Source organism: Salmo salar, chromosome ssa15, assembly GCF_905237065.1.
Source record: "Salmo salar chromosome ssa15, Ssal_v3.1, whole genome shotgun sequence".
In the NCBI taxonomy this organism is placed as follows: domain Eukaryota; kingdom Metazoa; phylum Chordata; class Actinopteri; order Salmoniformes; family Salmonidae; genus Salmo; species Salmo salar.
In genome coordinates, this window is record NC_059456.1 from 41,093,766 (window position 1) to 41,107,240 (window position 13,475).

At 44.3% G+C, this 13,475-nt stretch overlaps 1 pseudogene; it reads left to right on the plus strand.

The window, feature by feature from the left end:
- Window positions 1–259: 259 nt before the first annotated feature.
- On the plus strand, window positions 260–13,185 carry LOC106571527 (uridine-cytidine kinase-like 1; annotated as a pseudogene).
- Window positions 13,186–13,475: the final 290 nt, after the last annotated feature.

Genomic DNA, 13,475 nt, shown 5'->3' on the forward strand with positions numbered 1-13,475 from the left:
GCTTTTCTGATGTCCAGAAGCTGTTTCCGATCATAAGAAATGATGGCGGCGACATTATGTACAAAACAAGCTAAGATCAGCATCATCGATTTAATGGAGAGCCGCTGCCATCCTCAAGCAGATTCAAGGAAATAAGAGGGATTCTCTCTCTGTATTCACTGTTCTACCTTTCTCCTGCTCACTGCACTCTGCCTAAGCCTGCTTGGGTTACAGGCTGGGGTTGGCCCTGGGTGATTGGGCTGGGGACTGGCTGATAGAAATGGAGGAGCTCTGGGTAGGGTGAAGTGTGGGGCTGTGTGTCTTGTTGGGGATCCATTCCTGCAGCAGGCTTGGCTAAAGTTACACTTGCTAACACAAAGCCCAGTTCTCTTCAAGGAAGAAATGCATGAAAAATGTCCCTTAAGATTAAAACAAAGCAACGTGTAAACTAATACTAGTACTCTTTTAGTACAATTGATGGCAGTTCATCAGGCAGCCCTCATCAGCTATGATTATCTTGGTCCTCTTTATTTCAACAGATCAACTACTTTTCACAAAGACTACGTTGGCTCATCTAAATCCATGAAGTAGAGTCTCGACTTGTCGCCTGCCTAGGACTCTCCTTCCCTCCATTATATCTAGAGGTTGTGTTTGGCCAGTGTGTAAGTGAATGGACTAGACTGTGTTTTATTGATGGTGCTGTTGATGGGTCCCTGAGTTCTCTTCGATCCACCAGTGCTGTGTGTACAGAAATCCATACACATTAAACTCTGAGCACATGGGTTTGCATTGGCAAAGCACGACTGTTCCTGGTTATTTATCAGTTCAGCCGTTGTAGAGTGAGGTTGGGCTACGCTTTGCAAGGATGACAAGCCAAACAATGCAGATAATTGGATGTACTTTCATTTACATGTTTTCTATAGAAGTGTTGTTTTTCTTTGGAAGATGTGTGACTTTAAATCACTGTAATTGTGGCTCACTTAGTACTAAACATTTCTAATCAACCGTTTTATTTACTTTGCTATAAATTGGTTCCCTCTCAACCCTTTGCCATGACTCCTGCTGGCTGCGCCAAGCGTCCGGTCCGTTCTGGCCCGACAATGAGCAGCCATCTTTGATGCTGTAAAATGTTCCTAAACTGTCCTGCTCATTTCCCCAAATGACAGAGGTCCCTGAGAGAGATACTGAGCCTCAGCCTAGAGAGATCTATTGCCATGCCCCTTCTCCCTGTCCTATCATGGCGCGTCATGTGGAGAAGCTGGAGCCCTTCTCCTCATCCCCTCCTATACACTGACTGCTCTACTGGCGTGGCGCTTTGGGCTCGCCTGGTTGGTCATGAAGCATATTTACTGCCCAATGACTGACTGTCTCATTGGCTGTCTGAGTTACGCTCCAACACTCAATGGCCAAAGAGTCATCAATAGCTCCTGTTTTTGGGTTGTTGCCTCTTTTTGCGTCTCCATCGCATACAGTGGTTCTGCTGGACCATTACTCCTGGTTAGAGCTTTGAGCACTGCATTTAGTTACCCCTGACTGGCTGTTTCAATTGATGCGTGTTCAGGAAAATAGCATTCAAGACCCAATAGGCAATCTTTACAGTAGATCCCATTTAACTTCTTTCAACCCTGGGACATTAATTTCCCAACCATCATGTATGTGGGGTGCCCCACCCCCACCCCTGAAGGAATTTTGTTTTTACCCAGCACCCCGCCATGAAATTATATCTTGGCTAAACACTGCCCTATGAATTGTTTATTTACATGACCTTTCTTAACCCTCTCTTTCTCTCCGTCTCGCTCTCCCCCAGCTGCTGGACATGAAGGTGTTTGTGGACACAGACTCAGACATCCGTCTGGTCAGGCGTCTGAAGAGGGACATATCGGAGCGCGGCCGTGACATCAGCGGAGTCATCAAGCAGTACAACAAGTTTGTCAAGCCTAGCTTTGAGCAGTACATCGAGCCCACTGTACAGGTGGCTGATATTGTGGTCCCCAGGGGTGAGTGGTTTGTAGATTGCTACTACCACAGTAGTTTCTTTAGATTCAATTCAGAATAATACAAGTATTGTACAAATACTTCTGAAAACTATAGCAATTCTACTATAAAAAAGCAATGTGTGTATGTGTTGGCCATTTCAGGGGGTGAGAACTTTGTTGCCTTGGATCTGATTGTTCAGCATGTTCACAGTCAGCTTGAAAAGGTATGTGTGAATCGTGCTCTATCTCCAATACCTCTTCCCATAGACCCTAACGTGAAAGCATGGAGGAGTCCCTCCCCATCTCTGTACATGGTGTCATCTCTCCGGCTCACACCATGCCCAGAGTTTGTGCATGCCAGGCTGACATGACCCCATCCCATGGTTCATGACTAGGACAAGGAGATTTTCCTGACCACCTTCCCTATCAAGAAAGACTCTTGGTGCTACCCATGACCTCTGAACCCTGTCCTATCCCTCAACATGGGTGGGTCATTTCTGGATTAATGAAATGATTGATGCTGAGTGTCATTCTCTAGGATGCTCAAGACTACATGTCCTATTGAAACCAGCCAACTTAAACTCAGTTGTCTTGTATATGCGCTGTTTCAATCTGGTATCCAAAAGTAATCCTGAATTCTCAGAGGCTAGTCTCCAAGTAGAAGTTGACCCAACCAGTTGCCCATTCCACTTCTGCCCTCTAGTGGTCAGGATTCACCAACACACGTTATGAATTTGTCATGTAGATTGTCTGTCTGGTATCGGGCTGAACTAAACTCAACGCTTTCTCTTCACCAAGGGCCTCCTAACGAGTGGATTTATAACTGAGGGGCTATTCCTCATACTTTTACATGCGTGCATGTCAAGGGCATCCCATTTATCTGTCAGCGTCATGACCCATATGCTCCGACTCCCATCTTTAATACTTTGCTTTCTGCTGTTAGACCCCTTTTATGGTCCCTACAAACCATGATCTACACTGAGTGTACAAAACATTCGGAACACCTCTTTCCATGACAGACTGACCAAGTGTATCCAGGTGAAAGCTATGATCCCTTATTGATGTCACCTGTTAAATCCTGTTAGATAAGTGTAGATGGAGACAGGTTAAAGAAGAGGGATTTTTAAGCCTTCAGACAATTGTGACATGGATTGTGTATGTGGGCCATTCAAAGGGTGAATGCCTTTGAACCGGGTATGGTAGTAGGTGCCAGGTGCACCGGTTTTAGTGTGCCAAGAACTGCAACGTTGCTGGGTTTTTCACACTGAACAGTTTCGCTCTGTATCAAGAATGTCCAATACCCAAAGGATAGCCAGCCGGGTTGACAAAACTGTGGGAAGCATTGGAGTCAACATGGGTCAACATCCCTGTGGAACGCTTTCGACACCTTGTAGAGTCCATACCCCAACGAATTGAGGCTGTTCTGAGGGCCAAAGGGGATGCAACTCAATATGTTTGGTTACTGTACCACCAACTGAATTTTGCTCTGCCCAGAGTACCCCTGAACTACCTCTTGGTGCATTTTACCAGTAGGCCTATGGTCTCGGGAGTCGTACACCCGTACACCTGTCGGCGTGTGGGTAAAAGAGCAAGAGATAGCATGTGCTAAAGAGAAAGCAAAAAGTGTGTGTGTGCATGTGCCTGCGTTTGTGAGGATTTGTGGATTAAGGGATCTCTGTAGTAAAATACCCTTGTGTCTGGTGTGGATCAAGTAATGAATGGTGTCCAGTGGAGAGAGACGGCGGCCGCTCGTCCTCCATACATCACTGTGAGTGTCTGATGATGATGATGATGATGATGAGGACAGGGCCTGTTGTAGCCTAATGAACCATAACACCCTCCACTAAGAGACATCACATAGCAAGACTGCTGAGCCCACTATAGTACTTCTCTTCAGGAAAGCCCCAGGTTTGGGGTGCATTCTGTTTGACATGTACTAGATGTTAGGTAAGAACCATTTTGGTTTCCGACTATAAAACAAGTAAAGCAAATATGATGCCCCTATATGGGATTTCCATATGGAAAAGGAGCTGAAAACCATATTGAAGAATTATTTTATTGCCCAGAAAATGTACATTTCTAATTAAATTCACTCGGCTGTTCACTGGGCCTTGCTGTGAGATCAGCGCACCAGAACGTAACCTGATCTGATGCATGATTATACCTTCATGTAGAGAGAGCTTCCGGTTCATTTGAAATGATGGAAATACCAGCTGCATTACGTGGAAATGGGAAACCAGTAAAGGTACCCAGGTAAAGGTATCGGATGAAACGCTGTTTGTCTGTGCGATTCATGGAAAAATGGAGCGGAATGTAATATCCTTGCATGTCATCAACGGGAAGTATAAAGGGTGGTGGGAACTGGGGACATTTGGCTTTGTTTGGAAGGTTGGAATGGCTTGTCTCATTTCATGAGTTATGTTTTGTTTTTATTTCTCTCCTCCCTGTGTGTGTAATGAAATGGCCGAATGCACTCTAACCATCTCAGCGTGAAATCACAGTGAGGTATGACTGCCACACCCCCCTCCCCATCTATCTACCCCCCCTTCCTTGTGGTACCTGTCTTTTATTCTGTTTCCTGTCAGCAGAAGCTCAGAGAGCACATCAAAGAAAAAGGATGTGCCCAGTCTGAAGGATTACTGACTTAGACCAAACAACTTATCTTACCAAATATTGTTGACATGATCAATTAATGAAAATGCCAAGAGAAATGTTTGTGTAAACTAAATGAAAGGCTGTCCACCTCCTTTTTGTCTTTCTTCCACACTGTCAGTCCTGAAAACTATGGCTAACTCCATGAGGATGACATCTCTATGGTTCCACTGAGCTCTGGTTAAGACCTTCTAAATAGACAATTGGAAGATGTCATGGATTGATCACTTTGCGGTAGCTGCAAGTCGATGTAATGAATTCCTTGTTATCGAAAGATCAGATGCTAACATCACATTAACCAAGGACCGAGTATAACCTTGAGTTATTCCTGCATGTTTATCAGATGACCTCACACTAAGGCCATTGAAAATATTTTAAAAAAAAATCCTCCCAGTCAGACTTGTAACCATTGAAATGTCGTCTGGTCCTGAAGCCATCCCCTTGCTGAACAGGGGCCCTCTCAGCCTGCCCTCACACCACCTCCCTGCCCTATCAGCTTCTCCACAGAGATCATAGGGCGTCTACTCTGTCCTGCTGCCATCTAATTGTTGTACTTTCTTTCTTCTCTTTGTCATCTCTCTTGTTCTCGCAAAATGAATATTTGTCACCTTCTGCAGAGGAAACTCCGCTGGGATATGTGAGGATAAACTCTTGCATCTTCATCTTTTTTGGGGGGGATATCCTCTCCCCCTCATTTCCATGTATTTAATGATCTGTTAACGTTTCATCCAGAACCAAAGCCAAACCTTTGTTTGCTGTTTTCCCAATATATAGTTTTTCACTTATCTGTTAACCAACTGCTTGATTCTTTTTCTTTCTGATTTGTACACACTTAACTGGCCTGTATTTTGGTGCCAAATACCTAAATAAAAAAATACAGTACTAAAGTTTTTAGAGGGAGTTGTCTTGGCTTCTTGTATTGGCAACAACATTGCAGAACATATAGCAAAGTGCTCAATTGCTTTATGGCATTTCTATTTCTAAATGGAGCCACTGTTTAGTACTGTACAACGCAAGCTATTTTCTAGATTCTAAATGGTCCTAGTGTTCCATTGTCTGCCAGTAAAGCACCATATACTCCAGACTGTACCAGAGAAGCCTGTTCAGAGAAGCCTGTTCAAGCATTGCTGTTGCCAGGATCTGCGCACAAATACCCCCCACCCCACTTTGCCTGGCTGTGCAGCAGGGACCTCCAAACATGTTCACGAGGAGGAAAGTAAAATATCCCAGTGGTATCTTACTTTTGTCTCCCTGGCTTGACTGCTGTCTCTGTGTGGTTGTGGTACTGTGAACTCCCCAACAGAGGGCAGTGGTCTGACTGTCTCTGTGTTGTGTAGGTCTGCTCTGGCCTCGGCCCACCAGGGACAGCCCCTGCCCAAGACCCTCAGCGTCATGGAGGGCACCCCACAGGTCCACGGCATGCACACCATCATCAGGTAAGACCATAGAGGTTTGGAAGAGCGCTGGCGCCCGGTTTCTCACCCTGTCAACACTGTCTCTGCACTGACACGAGTTTATAATGAATATACACTCAGTGGCCAGGTTATTAGGTTCTCCAAAATGTTTTGCTCCCTCAGACAGTGAGTCACGTGGCTGTGGTTTGCTATATATAGACAGCATTGAGGCAGTGTTACTGTTCTGAACGTTAGAATGGGCAAAACGACTGACCTAAGCGACTTTGAGATGGTATGATCGTCGGTGCCAGGCACGCCGGTTCCGGTATCTCAGAAATGTCCGGCCTCCTGGGCTTTTCACGCATAATAGTGTCTAAGATTTACCGAGAATGGTGCGACAAATAAAAAAACATGCAGTCCAGTGGGTGAAAACATCTTGTTAATGAGAGGTCAAATGAGAATGGCAAGAATCGTGCAAGCTAAAACTGGCAAATAACTGTGGACTCCTATCAACTAAAAACAAGAAGTGGCTCCAGTGGGCACGCCATCACCAACACTGGACAATTGAGTAGTGGAAAAAGATCACCTGGTCCGACGAATCCCGGTTTCTGTTGCGTCTAGTTGAAAACGGAGTCAGGATTTGACGTTAGCAGCATGAGTCCACGGCCCCATCCTGCCTGGTGTCAACGGTACAGGCTGGTGGTCTAATGGAGTGGGGAATGTTTTCCTGGCTCACGTTGGGTCCCTTGATACCAATTGAGATACGTTTGAACGCTACACCTTGTAGAATCAATGCCCCAAAGAATTCAGGCTGTTCTGGGGGCAAAGATGGGTCCGGCCCCATTCTAGATGGGTCTACCTAATTAACTGGCCACTGAGTGTACATGCACACACCCTCACTCCCAGGCCTTGTCCCCTAACTGTGTGTGTGTGTGCAGGAATAAGGACACTAATCGTGACGAGTTCATCTTCTACTCCAAGAGATTAATGAGGCTCCTGATAGAACATGCCCTCTCCTTCCTGCCCCTCAAGGTGAGTGGCCCTGCCAATGCATGGTCAATTCTATATCGCCCCCTGTGCACAACCATATACTAATATTGGTCTCTACTCTCTTCTTTTCCTCTCATCCTCTCTAGCCTGTGCAAGTGGAGACTCCCCAAGGTTCCATCTATGAAGGGAAGAGACTCAGTGGTAAAAGGGTAAGGCTCTATGCTGATACTTTCACACAGGGTTTTGGGCCCTAAACTGCAATAAAGTATCAATGTACTCCCTGATACTACGTTACAGCAAAATTGTCACAATCATACTGATTGTCATTCTTGGCCAGAGATTTTGCAGTGGTTAAACTAGTGTTATCTCTCTCCAGTCCTTGTCTTCATCACCATTGAATCTGCTTTGTTCACCTGTGTTTTTACTCGACACCTGCATTGAAAATGTCTTGTCACAAAATGTGTGGCAGTGTGGATGGGCCAGAGAAAATCATTAATTTCACTCACGTTATGGGAATGTGTTTGCGTGGCTCTCAGTGGGAGCAGCTCTGTTAGACAGCAGGGTTATGACTATATTACTCTACTGCAGATGTCTATCTCCTACCATCGGGCTGTGTAACATTGCACGGCATCACGCACACCCAGACATTAACCTTTCAACTCTGAGACCCTAAAGCAGGATCCTTCAGGCTGCTCAATGGACGTTTACTTGCCAACTAAACTGTGAGGGAGTGTAAAGCCTGGAATGCAATTTAATTGTGTGTGTGTAGATCACAGGCGTGTCCATACTGAGAGCAGGGGAGACCATGGAGCTCTGATGGTTGTGTGTAAAGACATTCGGCTGGGGAAGATCCTCATCCAGACCAACCATGACACTGGAGAGCCAGAGGTAACACACAAATAAATCAGTCCTGTAGTTCACCAAGGCTTCTGTGTGTTTTGTGTGGCCCTCTGTCTGTGTTGCACGGCATCACGCACACCCAGACATTAACCTTTCAACTCTGAGACCCTAAAGCAGGAGTGTACGGTTGTATCGGTCGTCTGTTTTGTCTGTGGCTTCATTCATGGCTAACTAGCCTCACTGACCTCAGGTTCACTTCCTCATCAGGGTCACAGACTATCCATATCTTTGAGATAATACCGTATGATGTCAGATGTAGTCTTCACGCTTTGGCCGTTTCTTCTTCAGCTGTACTGGTTTCATTCATAACAGATGCTCAAATCGTGACATTTTAAGTTAATAAAATCCACAAATTAAGACCTTGTATAAAATGTTATTTGACCACTGCTGTCCTATGTTCCCTGTCCAGCTCCACTACCTGCGTCTGCCTAAGGACATCAGTGAGGACTACGTCATGCTGATGGACAGCACCGTGTCCACTGGGGCTGCTGCTCTAATGGCCGTCCGAGTGCTGCTGGTCAGTTCTACTTTATTCTACCTCATTCTACTCCTCTTGTCTAGTCGAATATTCTCATGTTAGTCTTCTCTATCCTGCCACACACCTATGTTGGGGCTTGGGGGTTTATCATCCAGATAATGTTGGTTACGCCTGAGACATGGCCTGGTGTTGAGGTAACAGTAGAGCAGCTCTGCTGGTGGAGATTGGACGACCACAGCAGCAGGAGATGGAGGAGAGATTGGGATGCTTGTTTGCTGTCATGAAACACTGTTTTAGTTCAGTAAGTTCGAGGCTCTGTCTCATTGTGATAAGGCTGCAGAGCTAAAGGTACAGCTCTTGTGCTTTAGCCTTCGCCCCCTTGTGAAATGGAAACATCTGCTGTCAATAATTGCCGTCCACAATGGTGGCCAAAGTCCATGGTTCTGTTTGCCCTCAGAGAGCAAACTGCACCTCCTCCAGGTCAATCCAATACTTTTCTCCCATGACAATCTCTGCAAAAGATATTCATGGTCGTGTGTGTTTGTCACTAGAAGCATTGGTTGTAGTATGTATGTTATATTTGACAATAAGTTGCAGAAGACATCAGACTAACCCCATTATGGAGCAAGTTTTGACAGGTAGTGGGAACTGGGAAGAATTTGTGATCTCCACAAGTCTGGCTATTGTTGCCACCCATGTGTATGTCTGCCACCCTGTAGGACCATGATGTCCAGGAGGATAAGATCTTCCTGCTGTCTCTACTGATGGCAGAGATGGGCGTCAACTCTGTGGCCTACGCCTTCCCCAAGGTCCGCATCATCACCACCGCCGTCGACAAGAATGTCAACGACAAGTTCCACATAATCCCTGGCATTGGTGGGTGTCTCTCTCACTCTCATACACACAAAAATATCTGACATGACTGTGGCCTCATGCTAATCCAGTGAGAAGCTGTTTGACTGATCTTAAGTGATATGACATTGTGTGATGACCTAATCACAAACTGAAAACATCCAGATTATCAGATGTAGCTGTTTCCACAGCTCTGTTATGAATCAACCCAGACTCTGACCCACGTGTTCCATCAGCAGGGCCACTGATCACACACCCCTCATTGTCACTAGTCCAAGTCAACATGACTGACTCTCCTCTCTCTTCCTCCAGGTAATTTCGGGGATCGTTATTTTGGGACGGACGCTCCCTCGGACTGGTATGAGAGTGATGAAGGGATGGATTACTGAACCGTTCTGGAAGAGGAGGGAGGGGCGGTCAGCACACGAGCACGTAGACATACATGCCCTTGACCACCTCCTAAGAGCTCTGGACCCCGCCTCAGCACCCCTCTACTGCCCATCATCTTGGGCACCACCCTGTGCCAACTCCTCCCCTCTGAGCGAGGTGAAAGGTCATGAGGCTACCTACCCTCCTGAGGAGGAAATGTGATATTAGCTTAGCTAGTGACACCCAGAGCCATGTATTTTTAGAGCTGGGCCATTATGGTTTCTGCATTATGACTCATTTTTACATGACACTACAACATTTTGTGTTTTTTATTTTTTTGTCCCCAATTTTGTTATATTCAATTGGTAGCTACGACCTTGTCTCATCGCTGCAACTCCCCAATGGGCTCGGGAGAGGCGAAAGTCGAGACATCTGTCCTCCAAAGCATGACCCGCCGAGTTACGCTGCCTCTTAACACACTGCTCGCTTAACCCGGAAGTCAGCCGCACCAATGTCGGAGGGAACACTGCTTGCAGGCACCCAGACACAAGGAGTTTCTATGGAAAGGAAAGCTCCCCGGCCAAACCCTCCCCTAACCCAGATGGCGCCTGCCATGCCCGGGAGCCCCATAGGATCGAACCCCAGGCTGTAGTGACGCATCAGCACTGTGAAGCAGTGCCTTAGACCACTTTGTCACTCGGGAGGCCCAACACTACAGTATTCTATAGCAGCCATGTTAGTGCCCCATTAACATTACATGAGGAATATGTAAGGAATAATTGAGGGGCTATGCATTCTATGGAAAATAATGAACAGCGTGGAAGCTGTGTTCCAAGAACGGCGTGGAAGCTGTGTTCCAAGAACGGCGTGGAAGCTGTGTTCCAAGAACGGCGTGGAAGCTGTGTTCCAAGAACTGCGTGGAAGCTGTGTTCCAAGAACGGCGTGGAAGCTGTGTTCCAAGAACGGCGTGGAAGCTGTGTTCCAAGAACGGCGTGGAAGCTGTGTTCCAAGAACGGCGTGGAAGCTGTGTTCCAAGAGTGGCACTAACCTTCCATGGAGTTGCATTATTTTCCAGTGAACGCATGGAGCCCCAAATTGATTATCCCTTTTATACCATGGCTATAACTTAACACATTTGCCACTAGAAATGTGCATTTGCAGATAGAAATATGTTTATCCACTTAAGTAGCTATCAAGTTTACTAGATAGCTACAGTAGTTGCATTGGTAACCAAACCAACAGACTTGCTAGTTTAGCTAACCAAACCATCAATGCTAGCTTGCTATTATGAAAATCAAATTCAACAATACCAATAATGTTTTCAACTTGACTTTTTCTTTCAAAAGCAGCTCAAACATAGAACATGTAAGAATTAACTATAGCCATTGTATTCTACCGTGCTGATATACCGTGCGTTATAGGGAAATAATACACACTCTAGAATGACCTTCAAGCCAATCAGAAACAAGCATTCAACAATGCCATGGTATAAAATGTCTAGAATGAGCATTATGATGCATTTGCGTGACACTTTCCAATTACATGGCAGCATCCCATTAACATGACATGGGGAATATGTAAATAATGCTATGTAACTGAATGTCTGACATTAGAACAATATTCAACATTCTAAAATGTGTCCCAACTCTCTATATACATGGCTCTGGTGATACCTATAAGCCCATACACATCTATTCACTGATGATGATACTTGACTTGTGATTATGCTTGTTTGACGCCGCAGGACCTGTGAAGTAGGAGAAAGAGTCGCGAGAAATGAAAAGCCTCTTTTGGGTTGAAGGATTACTATTTTTTGGGTCCTTTTGATGTTTACCTATTGAGGGGACCCTTAGTCATTGAGTGGGCCCATAGAAATAGTTCAAATGACACCACACTATGACATCAGGGAAGGAGAGAGAAAACCGTATGTGTCTGTTAGTGCCATATCTTAACTGTGCTTCAATAACGTGAATATTATATGGTGATGGCTGTTGTTATTTATAGGGGAGACTTTGTCTTATAGCTGAGAGGAGCATGTTAATGGTCTGAGGTTACAGTGGACCATGTAGGTAGTGAACATATAAGGTAGTATAGCTAATGGGTAGCTTTATGCTCAATATAGCCTAAGTATTAGTTAACAGACTGCTTCTATGGACATTCTGTACTGTCCTCTCTTTGGAGATAATTTACAGTTGTCTTAGCTGTGACAAAGGTCTTAGGCAATTGTTCACCAAAACGTACTACTTTGCTTCATTCTGGTTTAAGATGATTGACTTGAATTGGGGAAAGAATTTATTATTTGAGGCCATTTTGGTTTTAAAGGCCCAGTTTAGTCAACAACTTCATTTTCCTGTGTTTATTTTTCCACATTCTGAGGTTGGAATAGTACTGTGAAAATGATAATTATGACAATGCACTTTCAGTGTAAGAGCTGTTTGAAAAGACCCCCCCCCCCCCCCCCTGAAATTTCACCCTGTTTTGATGGGATGTAGTTTTGGTATGTGAACAATTGCCAGTATATTAGTTAATAGACCAGTAAGAAAGTGGTCCAAACCTAGTTTTCAGTTTTTCCATCCACACTCAGACCACTTCCAGACGGTCTTAGCAACATTATTGCTTGAGAAATGGCTCTTTGCTGTAAGAAGCTATTTTTGCTTATTTTTGACCATTTTGATTTAAAGCAATCACGTTACCCAGAAATGATTTAATATTGAGATAAAGGCAGCTGCATTTGAGCTTTAAAGATACTATTAGATTTCCCCTCATTTATATATCATAGGTTGTCGTTTTTACTTTGCATCCATTTCTCTGGGTAATATACTTGAATAATACTATTATTTAATGTTTTCTCATTTAAATTGATACCCCTGCTTGGTTCACAAAGGCAGTATAATAGAGAGCATTTACCACAGGACGGATGTAACCATCATGAATCATGTTTTTATGGCCTGACCAGCTCTTGGCAATTTACATTTATTTTGTTTTCTGGCCTTCATAGTTACAATATTGCAAGACAGAACCTTGAGGATTCAATGGCTATATCAGCATTAAAATATAGTGTCTTAAAAATTAGGTTCCAAGATATGGTGCCTCAGGCATTTTTTGCCTAATCAATGACATAATGCAATGCATCCATATGGGTAGCTTAGACATTTGGATAGTAAAGGTACAGTGTAACCTATTTGTCCAGATAGAAAAAAATAGGGAGACAGGCTGTATCACCATGTGTCAGACAGTGCTTCTGTATAGGACTTCTAATGCAGCTTTCGCTACAGTATATGCCTATTCAGTTACCTCACCTGCATTTCTGTATGGCTTGAACTGTTGATGGGTCTTTGGTTACTTTATCTGCCTGTGTGGTTCACTCCTCTTGGTTACATTTTTATGCTAAACAATTTGCCACGAATCTTGTTTCTTTTTTTGTTGTTGCCTTTTGTTGATTTTTAAAATAGGGAAAAGCATCATGTATGAACAGACCTTGATTGAAAAAGAAAGACAATTAGTTTCCTGTTTTAAGTGTGTTAACTTAAGTGGTGTAAAGTACTTAAGTAAAAATACTTTATTAAAGTACTACGTAAGTAGTTTTTGGGGGTATCTGTACTTTACTATTTATATTTTTGACAACTTTATCTTCACTACATTCGTACAGAAAATGATGTACTTTTTACTCCATACATTTTCTCTGACACCCAAAAGTACTCGTTACATTTTGAATGCTTAGCAGGACAAGAAAATGGTCCAATTCACTCACTTATCAAGAGAACATCCCTGGTCATCCCTACTGCCTCTGATCTGGAGGACTCGCTAAACACACGTGCTACATTTGTAAATTATGTCTGTGTGTTGTAGTGTGCCCCTGGCTATCCGTTAATAAAATAAAACAAT